Here is a 17,950-nt window from a genome sequence, read left to right as displayed (position 1 = left end):
TGCCATGTTGAAATGCCTAATTTTGGTGAATTTCTTCAGTCAAACAGGGGTTTAAAGATACATTAACACTAGCAATTGATTAACAAATCAATAAACTTGAACAATTATTGATTTAAATAAGCCTGCCAGCTCTGTTTTCTTAACCACACTAACAAAATAAATATAAATTTTAAATTAGTTCCAGCTCCAAAATCCATTTATCTGGCAGATTGCCGTGTTGAAATGCCAAATTTTGGTGAATTTCTTCAGTCAAACAGGGGTTTAAAGATACATTAACACTAGCAATTTGTTAACAAAGCAATAAACTTGAACAATTATTGATATAAATAAGCCTGGCAGCTCTGTTTTGTTAACCACACTAAGAAAATAAATAAATTTTTAATTGATTCCAGCTCCAAAATCAATTTTTCTGGCAGATTGCCGTGTTGTTATGCCAAATTTTGGTAAATTTCTTCAGTCAAACAGGGTTTTGAAGATACATTGACACTAGCAATTGATTAACAAATCAATAAACTTGAATAATTATTGATATAAATAAGCCTGGCAGCTCTGTTTTGTTGACCACACTAAGAAAATAAATATAAATTTTGAATTAATTCCAGTTCCAAAATCCATTTATCTGACAGATTGCCGTGTTGAAATGCCAAATTTTGGTAATTTTCTTCAGTCAAACAGGGTTTTGAAGATACATTGACACTAGCAATTGATTAACAAATCAATAAACTTTAACAATTATTGATTTAAATAAGCCTGCCAGCTCTGTTTTGTTAACCACACTAAGAAAATAAATATAAATTTTGAATTAATTCCAGCTCCAAAATCAATTTTTCTGGCAGATTGCCATGTTGAAATGCCAAATTTTGGTAAATTTCTACAGTCAAACAGGATTTTGAAGATACATTGACACTAGCAATTGATTAACAAATCAATAAACTTGAATAATTATTCATATAAATAAGCCTGGCAGCTCTGTTTTGTTAACCACACTAAGAAAATAAATATAAATTTTGAATTAATTCCAACTCCAAAATCCATTTATCTGGCAGATTGCCGTTTTGAAATGCCAAATTTTGGTAAATTTCTTCAGTCAAACAGGATTTTGAAGATACATTGACACTAGCAATTGATTAACAAATCAATAAACTTGAATAATTATTGATATAAATAAGCCTGGCAGCTCTGTTTTGTTGACCACACTAAGAAAATAAATATAAATTTTGAATTAATTCCAGTTCCAAAATCCATTTATCTGGCAGATTGCCGAGTTGAAATGCCAAATTTTTGTAAATTTCTTCAGTCAAACAGGGTTTTGAAGATACATTGACACTAACAATTGATTAACAAATCAATAAACTTGAATATTTATTGATTTAAATAAGCCTGCCAGCTCTGATTTGTTAACCACACTAAGAAAATAAATATAAATTTTGAATTAATTCCAGCTCCAAAATCCATTTATCTGGCAGATTGCCGTTTTGAAATGCCAAATTTTGGTAAATTTCTTCAGTCAAACAGGATTTTGAAGATACATTGACACTAGCAATTGATTAACAAATCAATAAACTTGAATAATTATTGATATAAATAAGCCTGGCAGCTCTGTTTTGTTGACCACACTATGAAAATAAATATAAATTTTAAATTAATTCCAGCTCCAAAATCCATTTATCTGGCAGATTGCCGTGTTGAAATGCCAAATTTTGGTGAATTTCTTCAGTCAAACAGGGGTTTAAAGATACATTAACACTAGCAATTGATTAACAAATCAATAAACTTGAACAATTATTGATATAAATAAGCCTGGCAGCTCTGTTTTGTTAACCACACTAAGAAAATAAATAAATTTTTAATTGATTCCAGCTCCAAAATCAATTTTTCTGGCAGATTGCCGTGTTGTTATGCCAAATTTTGGTAAATTTCTTCAGTCAAACAGGGTTTTGAAGATACATTGACACTAGCAATTGATTAACAAATCAATAAACTTGAACAATTATTGATATAAATAAGCCTGGCAGCTCTGTTTTGTTGACCACACTAAGAAAATAAATATAAATTTTGAATTAATTCCAACTCCAAAATCCATTTATCTGGCAGATTGCCGTTTTGAAATGCCAAATTTTGGTAAATTTCTTCAGTCAAACAGGATTTTGAAGATACATTGACACTAGCAATTGATCAACAAATCAATAAACTTGAATAATTATTGATATAAATAAGCCTGGCAGCTCTGTTTTGTTGACCACACTAAGAAAATAAATATAAATTTTGAATTAATTCCAGTTCCAAAATCCATTTATCTGGCAGATTGCCGAGTTGAAATGCCAAATTTTGGTAAATTTCTTCAGTCAAACAGGATTTTGAAGATACATTGACACTAGCAATTGATTAACAAATCAACAAACTTGAATAATTATTGATATAAATAATCCTGGCAGCTCTGTTTTCTTAACCACACTAAGAAAATAAATATAAATTTTAAATTAATTCCAGCTCCAAAATCCATTTATCTGGCAGATTGCCGTGTTGAAATGCCAAATTTTGGTGAATTTCTTCAGTCAAACAGGGGTTTAAAGATACATTAACACTAGCAATTGATTAACAAATCAATAAACTTGAACAATTATTGATATAAATAAGCCTGGCAGCTCTGTTTTGTTAACCACACTAAGAAAATAAATAATTTTTTAATTAATTCCAGCTCCAAAATCAATTTTTCTGGCAGATTGCCGTGTTGTTATGCCAAATTTTGGTAAATTTCTTCAGTCAAACAGGGTTTTGAAGATACATTGACACTAGCAATTGATTAACAAATCAATAAACTTGAATAATTATTGATATAAATAAGCCTGGCAGCTCTGTTTTGTTAACCACATTAAGAAAATATATATAAATCTTGAATTAATTCCAGCTTCAAAATCCATTTATCTGGCAGATTGCCGTGTTGAAATGCCAAATTTTGGTAATTTTCTTCAGTCAAACAGGGTTTTGAAGATACATTGACACTAGCAATTGATTAACAAATCAATAAACTTTAACAATTATTGATATAAATAAGCCTGGCAGCTCTGTTTTGTTAACCACAATAAGAAAATATATATAAATTTTGAATTAATTCCAGCTCCAAAATCCATTTTTCTGGCAGATTGCCGTTTTGAAATGCCAAATTTTGGTAAATTTCTTCAGTCAAACAGGATTTTGAAGATACATTGACACTAGCAATTGATTAACAAATCAATAAACTTGAATAATTATTGATATAAATAAGCCTGGCAGCTCTGTTTTGTTAACCACACTAAGAAAATATATATAAATTTTGAATTAATTCCAGCTCCAAAATCCATTTTTCTGGCAGATTGCCACGTTGAAATGCCAAATTTTGGTAAATTTCTTCAGTCAAACAGGGTTTTGAAGATACATTGACACTAACAATTGATTAACAAATCAATAAACTTGAATATTTATTGATTTAAATAAGCCTGCCAGCTCTGTTTTCTTAACCACACTAACAAAATAAATATAAATTTTAAATTAATTCCAGCTCCAAAATCCATTTATCTGGCAGATTGCCGTGTTGAAATGCCAAATTTTGGTGAATTTCTTCAGTCAAACAGGGGTTTAAAGATACATTAACACTAGCAATTGATTAACAAATCAATAAACTTGAACAATTATTGATATAAATAAGCCTGGCAGCTCTGTTTTGTTAACCACACTAAGAAAATAAATAAATTTTTAATTGATTCCAGCTCCAAAATCAATTTTTCTGGCAGATTGCCGTGTTGTTATGCCAAATTTTGGTAAATTTCTTCAGTCAAACAGGGTTTTGAAGATACATTGACACTAGCAATTGATTAACAAATCAATAAACTTTGACAATTATTGATATAAATAAGCCTGGCAGCTCTGTTTTGTTAACCACACTAAGAAAATAAATATAAATTTTGAATTAATTCCAACTCCAAAATCCATTTATCTGGCAGATTGCCGTTTTGAAATGCCAAATTTTGGTAAATTTCTTCAGTCAAACAGGATTTTGAAGATACATTGACACTAGCAATTGATTAACAAATCAATAAACTTGAATAATTATTGATATAAATAAGCCTGGCAGCTCTGTTTTGTTGACCACACTAAGAAAATAAATATAAATTTTGAATTAATTCCAGTTCCAAAATCCATTTATCTGGCAGATTGCCGAGTTGAAATGCCAAATTTTGGTAAATTTCTTCAGTCAAACAGGATTTTGAAGATACATTGACACTAGCAATTGATTAACAAATCAACAAACTTGAATAATTATTGATATAAATAATCCTGGCAGCTCTGTTTTCTTAACCACACTAAGAAAATAAATATAAATTTTAAATTAATTCCAGCTCCAAAATCCATTTATCTGGCAGATTGCCGTGTTGAAATGCCAAATTTTGGTGAATTTCTTCAGTCAAACAGGGGTTTAAAGATACATTAACACTAGCAATTGATTAACAAATCAATAAACTTGAACAATTATTGTTATAAATAAGCCTGGCAGCTCTGTTTTGTTAACCACACTAAGAAAATAAATAATTTTTTAATTAATTCCAGCTCCAAAATCAATTTTTCTGGCAGATTGCCGTGTTGTTATGCCAAATTTTGGTAAATTTCTTCAGTCAAACAGGGTTTTGAAGATACATTGACACTAGCAATTGATTAACAAATCAATAAACTTGAATAATTATTGATATAAATAAGCCTGGCAGCTCTGTTTTGTTAACCACATTAAGAAAATATATATAAATCTTGAATTAATTCCAGCTTCAAAATCCATTTATCTGGCAGATTGCCGTGTTGAAATGCCAAATTTTGGTAATTTTCTTCAGTCAAACAGGGTTTTGAAGATACATTGACACTAGCAATTGATTAACAAATCAATAAACTTGAATAATTATTGATATAAATAAGCCTGGCAGCTCTGTTTTGTTAACCACACTAAGAAAATATATATAAATTTTGAATTAATTCCAGCTCCAAAATCCATTTTTCTGGCAGATTGCCACGTTGAAATGCCAAATTTTGGTAAATTTCTTCAGTCAAACAGGGTTTTGAAGATACATTGACACTAACAATTGATTAACAAATCAATAAACTTGAATATTTATTGATTTAAATAAGCCTGCCAGCTCTGTTTTCTTAACCACACTAACAAAATAAATATAAATTTTAAATTAATTCCAGCTCCAAAATCCATTTATCTGGCAGATTGCCGTGTTGAAATGCCAAATTTTGGTGAATTTCTTCAGTCAAACAGGGGTTTAAAGATACATTAACACTAGCAATTGATTAACAAATCAATAAACTTGAACAATTATTGATATAAATAAGCCTGGCAGCTCTGTTTTGTTAACCACACTAAGAAAATAAATAAATTTTTAATTGATTCCAGCTCCAAAATCAATTTTTCTGGCAGATTGCCGTGTTGTTATGCCAAATTTTGGTAAATTTCTTCAGTCAAACAGGGTTTTGAAGATACATTGACACTAGCAATTGATTAACAAATCAATAAACTTTGACAATTATTGATATATATAAGCCTGGCAGCTCTGTTTTGTTAACCACACTAAGAAAATAAATATAAATTTTGAATTAATTCCAACTCCAAAATCCATTTATCTGGCAGATTGCCGTTTTGAAATGCCAAATTTTGGTAAATTTCTTCAGTCAAACAGGATTTTGAAGATACATTGACACTAGCAATTGATTAACAAATCAATAAACTTGAATAATTATTGATATAAATAAGCCTGGCAGCTCTGTTTTGTTGACCACACTAAGAAAATAAATATAAATTTTGAATTAATTCCAGTTCCAAAATCCATTTATCTGGCAGATTGCCGAGTTGAAATGCCAAATTTTGGTAAATTTCTTCAGTCAAACAGGATTTTGAAGATACATTGACACTAGCAATTGATTAACAAATCAACAAACTTGAATAATTATTGATATAAATAATCCTGGCAGCTCTGTTTTCTTAACCACACTAAGAAAATAAATATAAATTTTAAATTAATTCCAGCTCCAAAATCCATTTATCTGGCAGATTGCCGTGTTGAAATGCCAAATTTTGGTGAATTTCTTCAGTCAAACAGGGGTTTAAAGATACATTAACACTAGCAATTGATTAACAAATCAATAAACTTGAACAATTATTGATATAAATAAGCCTGGCAGCTCTGTTTTGTTAACCACACTAAGAAAATAAATAATTTTTTAATTAATTCCAGCTCCAAAATCAATTTTTCTGGCAGATTGCCGTGTTGTTATGCCAAATTTTGGTAAATTTCTTCAGTCAAACAGGGTTTTGAAGATACATTGACACTAGCAATTGATTAACAAATCAATAAACTTGAATAATTATTGATATAAATAAGCCTGGCAGCTCTGTTTTGTTAACCACATTAAGAAAATATATATAAATCTTGAATTAATTCCAGCTTCAAAATCCATTTATCTGGCAGATTGCCGTGTTGAAATGCCAAATTTTGGTAATTTTCTTCAGTCAAACAGGGTTTTGAAGATACATTGACACTAGCAATTTATTAACAAATCAATAAACTTTAACAATTATTGATATAAATAAGCCTGGCAGCTCTGTTTTGTTAACCACAATAAGAAAATATATATAAATTTTGAATTAATTCCAGCTCCAAAATCCATTTTTCTGGCAGATTGCCGTTTTGAAATGCCAAATTTTGGTAAATTTCTTCAGTCAAAGAGGATTTTGAAGATACATTGACACTAGCAATTGATTAACAAATCAATAAACTTGAATAATTATTGATATAAATAAGCCTGGCAGCTCTGTTTTGTTAACCACACTAAGAAAATATATATAAAATTTGAATTAATTCCAGCTCCAAAATCCATTTTTCTGGCAGATTGCCACGTTGAAATCCCAAATTTTGGTAAATTTCTTCAGTCAAACAGGGTTTTGAAGATACATTGACACTAGCAATTGATTAACAAATCAATAAACTTAAACAATTATTGATATAAATAAGCCTGGCAGCTCTGTTTTGTTAACCACACTAAGAAAATAAATATAAATTTTGAATTAATTCCAGCTCCAAAATCAATTTTTCTGGCAGATTGCCATGTTGAAATGCCAAATTTTGGTAAATTTCTACAGCCAACAGGATTTTGAAGATACATTGACACTAGCAATTGATTAACAAATCAATAAACTTGAATAATTATTCATATAAATAAGCCTGGCAGCTCTGTTTTGTTAACCACACTAAGAAAATAAATATAAATTTTGAATTAATTCCAACTCCAAAATCCATTTATCTGGCAGATTGCCGTTTTGAAATGCCAAATTTTGGTAAATTTCTTCAGTCAAACAGGATTTTGAAGATACATTGACACTATCAATTGATTAACAAATCAATAAACTTGAATAATTATTGATATAAATAAGCCTGGCAGCTCTGTTTTGTTAACCACACTAAGAAAATAAATATAAATTTTGAATTAATTCCAGTTCCAAAATCCATTTATCTGGCAGATTGCCGAGTTGAAATGCCAAATTTTGGTAAATTTCTTCAGTCAAACAGGATTTTGAAGATACATTGACACTAGCAATTGATTAACAAATCAATAAACTTTAATAAATATTGATATTTATAAGCCTGGCAGCTCTGTTTTGTTAACCACACTAAGAAAGTAAATATAAATTTTGAATTAATTCCAGCTCTAAAATCCATTTATCTGGCAGATTGCCATGTTGAAATGCCTAATTTTGGTGAATTTCTTCAGTCAAACAGGGGTTTAAAGATACATTAACACTAGCAATTGATTAACAAATCAATAAACTTGAACAATTATTGATATAAATAAGCCTGGCAGCTCTGTTTTGTTGACCACACTAAGAAAATAAATATAAATTTTGAATTAATTCCAGCTCTAAAATCCATTTATCTGGCAGATTGCCATGTTGAAATGCCTAATTTTGGTGAATTTCTTCAGTCAAACAGGGGTTTAAAGATACATTAACACTAGCAATTGATTAACAAATCAATAAACTTGAACAATTATTGATATAAATAAGCCTGGCAGCTCTGTTTTGTTGACCACACTAAGAAAATAAATATAAATTTTGAATTAATTCCAACTCCAAAATCCATTTATCTGGCAGATTGCCGTTTTGAAATGCCAAATTTTGGTAAATTTCTTCAGTCAAACAGGATTTTGAAGATACATTGACACTAGCAATTGATTAACAAATCAATAAACTTGAATAATTATTGATATAAATAAGCCTGGCAGCTCTGTTTTGTTGACCACACTAAGAAAATAAATATAAATTTTGAATTAATTCCAGTTCCAAAATCCATTTATCTGGCAGATTGCCGAGTTGAAATGCCAAATTTTGGTAAATTTCTTCAGTCAAACAGGATTTTGAAGATACATTGACACTAGCAATTGATTAACAAATCAATAAACTTTAATAAATATTGATATTTATAAGCCTGGCAGCTCTGTTTTGTTAACCACACTAAGAAAATAAATATAAATCTTGAATTAATTCCAGCTTCAAAATCCATTTATCTGGCAGATTGCCGTGTTGAAATGCCAAATTTTGGTAATTTTCTTCAGTCAAACAGGGTTTTGAAGATACATTGACACTAGCAATTTATTAACAAATCAATAAACTTTAACAATTATTGATATAAATAAGCCTGGCAGCTCTGTTTTGTTAACCACAATAAGAAAATATATATAAATTTTGAATTAATTCCAGCTCCAAAATCCATTTTTCTGGCAGATTGCCGTTTTGAAATGCCAAATTTTGGTAAATTTCTTCAGTCAAACAGGATTTTGAAGATACATTGACACTAGCAATTGATTAACAAATCAATAAACTTGAATAATTATTGATATAAATAAGCCTGGCAGCTCTGTTTTGTTGACCACACTAAGAAAATAAATATAAATTTTGAATTAATTCCAGTTCCAAAATCCATTTATCTGGCAGATTGCCGTGTTGAAATGCCAAATTTTGGTGAATTTCTTCAGTCAAACAGGGGTTTAAAGATACATTAACACTAGCAATTGATTAACAAATCAATAAACTTGAACAATTATTGATATAAATAAGCCTGGCAGCTCTGTTTTGTTAACCACACTAAGAAAATAAATATAAATTTTGAATTAATTCCAGCTCCAAAATCAATTTTTCTGGCAGATTGCCATGTTGAAATGCCAAATTTTGGTAAATTTCTACAGCCAACAGGATTTTGAAGATACATTGACACTAGCAATTGATTAACAAATCAATAAACTTGAATAATTATTCATATAAATAAGCCTGGCAGCTCTGTTTTGTTAACCACACTAAGAAAATAAATATAAATTTTGAATTAATTCCAACTCCAAAATCCATTTATCTGGCAGATTGCCGTTTTGAAATGCCAAATTTTGGTAAATTTCTTCAGTCAAACAGGATTTTGAAGATACATTGACACTATCAATTGATTAACAAATCAATAAACTTGAATAATTATTGATATAAATAAGCCTGGCAGCTCTGTTTTGTTAACCACACTAAGAAAATAAATATAAATTTTGAATTAATTCCAGTTCCAAAATCCATTTATCTGGCAGATTGCCGAGTTGAAATGCCAAATTTTGGTAAATTTCTTCAGTCAAACAGGATTTTGAAGATACATTGACACTAGCAATTGATTAACAAATCAATAAACTTTAATAAATATTGATATTTATAAGCCTGGCAGCTCTGTTTTGTTAACCACACTAAGAAAGTAAATATAAATTTTGAATTAATTCCAGCTCTAAAATCCATTTATCTGGCAGATTGCCATGTTGAAATGCCTAATTTTGGTGAATTTCTTCAGTCAAACAGGGGTTTAAAGATACATTAACACTAGCAATTGATTAACAAATCAATAAACTTGAACAATTATTGATATAAATAAGCCTGGCAGCTCTGTTTTGTTGACCACACTAAGAAAATAAATATAAATTTTGAATTAATTCCAGCTCTAAAATCCATTTATCTGGCAGATTGCCATGTTGAAATGCCTAATTTTGGTGAATTTCTTCAGTCAAACAGGGGTTTAAAGATACATTAACACTAGCAATTGATTAACAAATCAATAAACTTGAACAATTATTGATATAAATAAGCCTGGCAGCTCTGTTTTGTTGACCACACTAAGAAAATAAATATAAATTTTGAATTAATTCCAACTCCAAAATCCATTTATCTGGCAGATTGCCGTTTTGAAATGCCAAATTTTGGTAAATTTCTTCAGTCAAACAGGATTTTGAAGATACATTGACACTAGCAATTGATTAACAAATCAATAAACTTGAATAATTATTGATATAAATAAGCCTGGCAGCTCTGTTTTGTTGACCACACTAAGAAAATAAATATAAATTTTGAATTAATTCCAGTTCCAAAATCCATTTATCTGGCAGATTGCCGAGTTGAAATGCCAAATTTTGGTAAATTTCTTCAGTCAAACAGGATTTTGAAGATACATTGACACTAGCAATTGATTAACAAATCAATAAACTTTAATAAATATTGATATTTATAAGCCTGGCAGCTCTGTTTTGTTAACCACACTAAGAAAATAAATATAAATCTTGAATTAATTCCAGCTTCAAAATCCATTTATCTGGCAGATTGCCGTGTTGAAATGCCAAATTTTGGTAATTTTCTTCAGTCAAACAGGGTTTTGAAGATACATTGACACTAGCAATTTATTAACAAATCAATAAACTTTAACAATTATTGATATAAATAAGCCTGGCAGCTCTGTTTTGTTAACCACAATAAGAAAATATATATAAATTTTGAATTAATTCCAGCTCCAAAATCCATTTTTCTGGCAGATTGCCGTTTTGAAATGCCAAATTTTGGTAAATTTCTTCAGTCAAACAGGATTTTGAAGATACATTGACACTAGCAATTGATTAACAAATCAATAAACTTGAATAATTATTGATATAAATAAGCCTGGCAGCTCTGTTTTGTTGACCACACTAAGAAAATAAATATAAATTTTGAATTAATTCCAGTTCCAAAATCCATTTATCTGGCAGATTGCCGTGTTGAAATGCCAAATTTTGGTGAATTTCTTCAGTCAAACAGGGGTTTAAAGATACATTAACACTAGCAATTGATTAACAAATCAATAAACTTGAACAATTATTGATATAAATAAGCCTGGCAGCTCTGTTTTGTTAACCACACTAAGAAAATATATATAAATTTTGAATTAATTCCAGCTCCAAAATCCATTTTTCTGGCAGATTGCCACGTTGAAATGCCAAATTTTGGTAAATTTCTTCAGTCAAACAGGGTTTTGAAGATACATTGACACTAGCAATTGATTAACAAATCAATAAACTTTAACAATTATTGATATAAATAAGCCTGGCAGCTCTGTTTTGTTAACCACACTAAGAAAATATATATAAATTTTGAATTAATTCCAGCTCCAAAATCCATTTTTCTGGCAGATTGCCACGTTGAAATGCCAAAATTTGGTAAATTTCTTCAGTCAAACAGGGTTTTGAAGATACATTGACACTAACAATTGATTAACAAATCAATAAACTTGAATATTTATTGATTTAAATAAGCCTGCCAGCTCTGTTTTGTTAACCACACTAAGAAAATAAATATAAATTTTGAATTAATTCCAGCTCCAAAATCCATTTATCTGGCAGATTGCCGTTTTGAAATGCCAAATTTTGGTAAATTTCTTCAGTCAAACAGGATTTTGAAGATACATTGACACTAGCAATTGATTAACAAATCAATAAACTTGAATAATTATTGATATAAATAAGCCTGGCAGCTCTGTTTTGTTGACCACACTAAGAAAATAAATATAAATTTTGAATTAATTCCAGTTCCAAAATCCATTTATCTGGCAGATTGCCGAGTTGAAATGCCAAATTTTGGTAAATTTCTTCAGTCAAACAGGATTTTGAAGATACATTGACACTAGCAATTGATTAACAAATCAATAAACTTTAATAAATATTGATATTTATAAGCCTGGCAGCTCTGTTTTGTTAACCACACTAAGAAAATAAATATAAATTTTGAATTAATTCCAGCTCTAAAATCCATTTATCTGGCAGATTGCCATGTTGAAATGCCTAATTTTGGTGAATTTCTTCAGTCAAACAGGGGTTTAAAGATACATTAACATTAGCAATTGATTAACAAATCAATAAACTTGAACAATTATTGATATAAATAAGCCTGGCAGCTCTGTTTTGTTGACCACACTAAGAAAATAAATATAAATTTTGAATTAATTCCAGCTCTAAAATCCATTTATCTGGCAGATTGCCTTGTTGAAATGCCAAATTTTGGGAAATTTCTACAGTCAAACAGGATTTTGAAGATACATTGACACTAGCAATTGATTAACAAATCAATAAACTTGAATAATTATTGATATAAATAAGCCTGGCAGCTCTGTTTTGTTGACCACACTAAGAAAATAAATATAAATTTTGAATTAATTCCAGTTCCAAAATCCATTTATCTGGCAGATTGCCTTGTTGAAATGACAAATTTTGGTAAATTTCTTCAGTCAAACAGGGTTTTGAAGATACATTGACACTAGCAATTGATTAACAAATCAATAAATTTAACAATTATTGATATAAATAAGCCTGGCAGCTCTGTTTTGTTAACCACACTAAGAAAATATATATAAATTTTGAATTAATTCCAGCTCCAAAATCCATTTTTCTGGCAGATTGCCACGTTGAAATGCCAAATTTTGGTAAATTTCTTCAGTCAAACAGGGTTTTGAAGATACATTGACACTAACAATTGATTAACAAATCAATAAACTTGAATATTTATTGATTTAAATAAGCCTGCCAGCTCTGTTTTGTTAACCACATTAAGAAAATATATATAAATCTTGAATTAATTCCAGCTTCAAAATCCATTTATCTGGCAGATTGCCGTGTTGAAATGCCAAATTTTGGTAATTTTCTTCAGTCAAACAGGGTTTTGAAGATACATTGACATTAGCAATTGATTAACAAATCAATAAACTTGAATAATTATATATATAAATAAGCCTGGCAGCTCGGTTTTGTTGACCACACTAAGAAAATAAATATAAATTTTAAATTAATTCCAGCTCCAAAATCCATTTATCTTGCAGATTGCCCTGTTGAAATGCCAAATTTTGGTGAATTTCTTCAGTCAAACAGGATTTTGAAGATACATTGACACTAGCAATTGATTAACAAATCAATAAACTTGAATAATTATTCATATAAATAAGCCTGGCAGCTCTGTTTTGTTAACCACACTAAAAAAATAAATATAAATTTTAAATTAATTCCAACTCCAAAATCCATTTATCTGGCAGATTGCCGTGTTGAAATGCCAAATTTTGGTAAATTTCTTCAGTCTAACAGGGTTTTGAAGATACATTGACACTAGCAATTGATTAACAAATCAATAAACTTGAATAATTATTGATATAAATAAGCCTGGCAGCTCTGTTTTGTTGACCACACTAAGAAAATAAATATAAATTTTGAATTAATTCCAGTTCCAAAATCCATTTATCTGGCAGATTGCCGAGTTGAAATGCCAAATTTTGGTAAATTTCTTCAGTCAAACAGGATTTTGAAGATACATTGACACTAGCAATTGATTAACAAATCAACAAACTTGAATAATTATTGATATAAATAATCCTGGCAGCTCTGTTTTCTTAACCACACTAAGAAAATAAATATAAATTTTAAATTAATTCCAGCTCCAAAATCCATTTATCTGGCAGATTGCCGTGTTGAAATGCCAAATTTTGGTGAATTTCTTCAGTCAAACAGGGTTTTGAAGATACATTGACACTAGCAATTGATTAACAAATCAATAAACTTGAATAATTATTGATATAAATTAGCCTGGCAGCTCTGTTTTGTTAACCACATTAAGAAAATATATATAAAACTTGAATTAATTCCAGCTTCAAAATCCATTTATCTGGCAGATTGCCGTGTTGAAATGCCAAATTTTGGTAATTTTCTTCAGTCAAACAGGGTTTTGAAGATACATTGACACTAGCAATTGATTAACAAATCAATAAACTTTAACAATTATTGATATAAATAAGCCTGGCAGCTCTGTTTTGTTAACCACACTAAAAAAATAAATATAAATTTTGAATTAATTCCAGCTCCAAAATCCATTTTTCTGGCAAATTGCCACGTTGAAATGCCAAATTTTGGTAAATTTCTACAGTCAAACAGGATTTTGAAGATACATTGACACTAGTAATTGATTAACAAATCAATAAACTTGAATAATTATTCATATAAATAAGCCTGGCAGCTCTGTTTTGTTAACCACACTAAGAAAATAAATATAAATTTTGAATTAATTCCAGTTCCAAAATCCATTTATCTGGCAGATTGCCGAGTTGAAATGCCAAATTTTGGTAAATTTCTTCAGTCAAACAGGATTTTGAAGATACATTGACACTAGCAATTGATTAACAAATCAACAAACTTGAATAATTATTGATATAAATAATCCTGGCAGCTCTGTTTTCTTAACCACACTAAGAAAATAAATATAAATTTTAAATTAATTCCAGCTCCAAAATCCATTTATCTGGCAGATTGCCGTGTTGAAATGACAATTTTTGGTGAATTTCTTCAGTCAAACAGGGTTTTGAAGATACATTGACACTAGCAATTGATTAACAAATCAATAAACTTGAATAATTATTGATTTAAATTAGCCTGGCAGCTCTGTTTTGTTAACCACATTAAGAAAATATATATAAAACTTGAATTAATTCCAGCTTCAAAATCCATTTATCTGGCAGATTGCCGTGTTGAAATGCCAAATTTTGGTAATTTTCTTCAGTCAAACAGGGTTTTGAAGATACATTGACACTAGCAATTGATTAACAAATCAATAAACTTTAACAATTATTGATATAAATAAGCCTGGCAGCTCTGTTTTGTTAACCACACTAAAAAAATAAATATAAATTTTGAATTAATTCCAGCTCCAAAATCCATTTTTCTGGCAAATTGCCACGTTGAAATGCCAAATTTTGGTAAATTTCTACAGTCAAACAGGATTTTGAAGATACATTGACACTAGTAATTGATTAACAAATCAATAAACTTGAATAATTATTCATATAAATAAGCCTGGCAGCTCTGTTTTGTTAACCACACTAAAAAAATAAATATAAATTTTGAATTAATTCCAACTCCAAAATCCATTTATCTGGCAGATTGCCGTGTTGAAATGCCAAATTTTGGTAAATTTCTTCAGTCAAACAGGATTTTGAAGATACATTGACACTAGCTATTGATTAACAAATCAATAAACTTGAATAATTATTGATATAAATAAGCCTGGCAGCTCTGTTTTGTTGACCACACTAAGAAAATAAATATAAATTTTGAATTAATTCCAGTTCCAAAATCCATTTATCTGGCAGATTGCCGAGTTGAAATGCCAAATTTTGGTGAATTTCTTCAGTCAAACAGGGGTTTAAAGATACATTAACACTAGCAATTGATTAACAAATCAATAAACTTGAACAATTATTGATATAAATAAGCCTGGCAGCTCTGTTTTGTTAACCACACTAAGAAAATTAATATAAATTTTGAATTAGTTCCAGCTCCAAAATCCATTTATCTTTCAGATTGCCGTGTTGAAATGCCAAATTTTGGTAAATTTCTTCAGTCAAACAGGATTTTGAAGATACATTGACACTAGCAATTGATTAACAAATCAACAAACTTGAATAATTATTGATATAAATAATCCTGGCAGCTCTGTTTTCTTAACCACACTAAGAAAATAAATATAAATTTTAAATTAATTCCAGCTCCAAAATCCATTTATCTGGCAGATTGCCGTGTTGAAATGCCAAATTTTGATGAATTTCTTCAGTCAAACAGGGTTTTGAAGATACATTGACACTAGCAATTGATTAACAAATCAATAAACTTTAATAATTATTGATATAAATAAGCCTGGCAGCTCTGTTTTGTTAATCACATTAAGAAAATATATATAAATCTTGAATTAATTCCAGCTTCAAAATCCATTTATCTGGCAGATTGCCGTATTGAAAGGCCAAAATTTGGTAAATTTCTTCAGTCAAACAGGGTTTTGAAGATACATTGACACTAGCAATTGATTAACAAATCAATAAACTTTAACAATTATTGATATAAATAAGCCTGGCAGCTCTGTTTTGTTAATCACATTAAGAAAATATATATAAATCTTGAATTAATTCCAGCTTCAAAATCCATTTATCTGGCAGATTGCCGTGTTGAAATGCCAAATTTTGGTAATTTTCTTCAGTCAAACAGGGTTTTGAAGATACATTGACACTAGCAATTGATTAACAAATCAATAAACTTTAACAATTATTGATATAAATAAGCCTGGCAGCTCTGTTTTGTTAACCACACTAAGAAAATATATATAAATTTTGAATTAATTCCAGCTCCAAAATCCATTTTTCTGGCAAATTGCCACGTTGAAATGCCAAATTTTGGTAAATTTCTTCAGTCAAACAGGGTTTTGAAGATACATTGACACTAACAATTGATTAACAAATCAATAAACTTGAATATTTATTGATTTAAATAAGCCTGCCAGCTCTGTTTTGTTAACCACACTAAGAAAATAAATAAAAATTTTGAATTAATTCCAGCTCCAAAATCCATTTATCTTACAGATTGCCTTGTTGAAATGCCAAATTTTGGTAAATTTCTTCAGTCAAACAGGGTTTTGAAGATACATTGACACTAGCAATTGATTAACAAATCAATAAACTTGAATAATTATTGATATAAATAATCCTGGCAGCTCTGTTTTGTTAAGCACATTAAGAAAATATATATAAATCTTGAATTAATTCCAGCTTCAAAATCCATTTATCTGGCAGATTGCCGTGTTGAAATGCCAAATTTTGGTAAATTTCTTCAGTCAAACAGGATTTTGAAGATACATTGACACTAGCAATTGATTAACAAATCAACAAACTTGAATAATTATTGATATAAATAATCCTGGCAGCTCTGTTTTCTTAACCACACTAAGAAAATAAATATAAATTTTAAATTAATTCCAGCTCCAAAATCCATTTATCTGGCAGATTGCCGTGTTGAAATGCCAAATTTTGGTGAATTTCTTCAGTCAAACAGGGGTTTAAAGATACATTAACACTAGCAATTGATTAACAAATCAATAAACTTGAACAATTATTGATATAAATAAGCCTGGCAGCTCTGTTTTGTTAACCACACTAAGAAAATAAATAAATTTTTAATTAATTCCAGCTCCAAAATCCATTTATCTGGCAGATTACCGTGTTGAAATGCCAAATTTTGGTAAATTTCTTCAGTCAAACAGGGATTTGAAGATACATTGACACTAGCAATTGATTAACAAATCAATAAACTTGAATAATTATTCATATAAATAAGCCTGGCAGCTCTGTTTTGTTAACCACACTAAGAAAATAAATATAAATTTTGAATTAATTCCAGTTCCAAAATCCATTTATCTGGCAGATTGCCGAGTTGAAATGCCAAATTTTGGTAAATTTCTTCAGTCAAACAGGATTTTGAAGATACATTGACACTAGCAATTGATTAACAAATCAACAAACTTGAATAATTATTGATATAAATAATCCTGGCAGCTCTGTTTTCTTAACCACACTAAGAAAATAAATATAAATTTTAAATTAATTCCAGCTCCAAAATCCATTTATCTGGCAGATTGCCGTGTTGAAATGCCAAATTTTGGTGAATTTCTTCAGTCAAACAGGGTTTTGAAGATACATTGACACTAGCAATTGATTAACAAATCAATAAACTTGAATAATTATTCATATAAATA

Source organism: Leiobunum rupestre, chromosome 6 (assembly GCF_980474605.1).
Source record: "Leiobunum rupestre chromosome 6, qqLeiRupe1.1.hap1, whole genome shotgun sequence".
Taxonomy (NCBI): domain Eukaryota; kingdom Metazoa; phylum Arthropoda; class Arachnida; order Opiliones; family Sclerosomatidae; genus Leiobunum; species Leiobunum rupestre.
The sequence above is the reverse complement of the archived record's forward strand: the minus strand, read 5'-3'. Positions refer to the sequence as shown.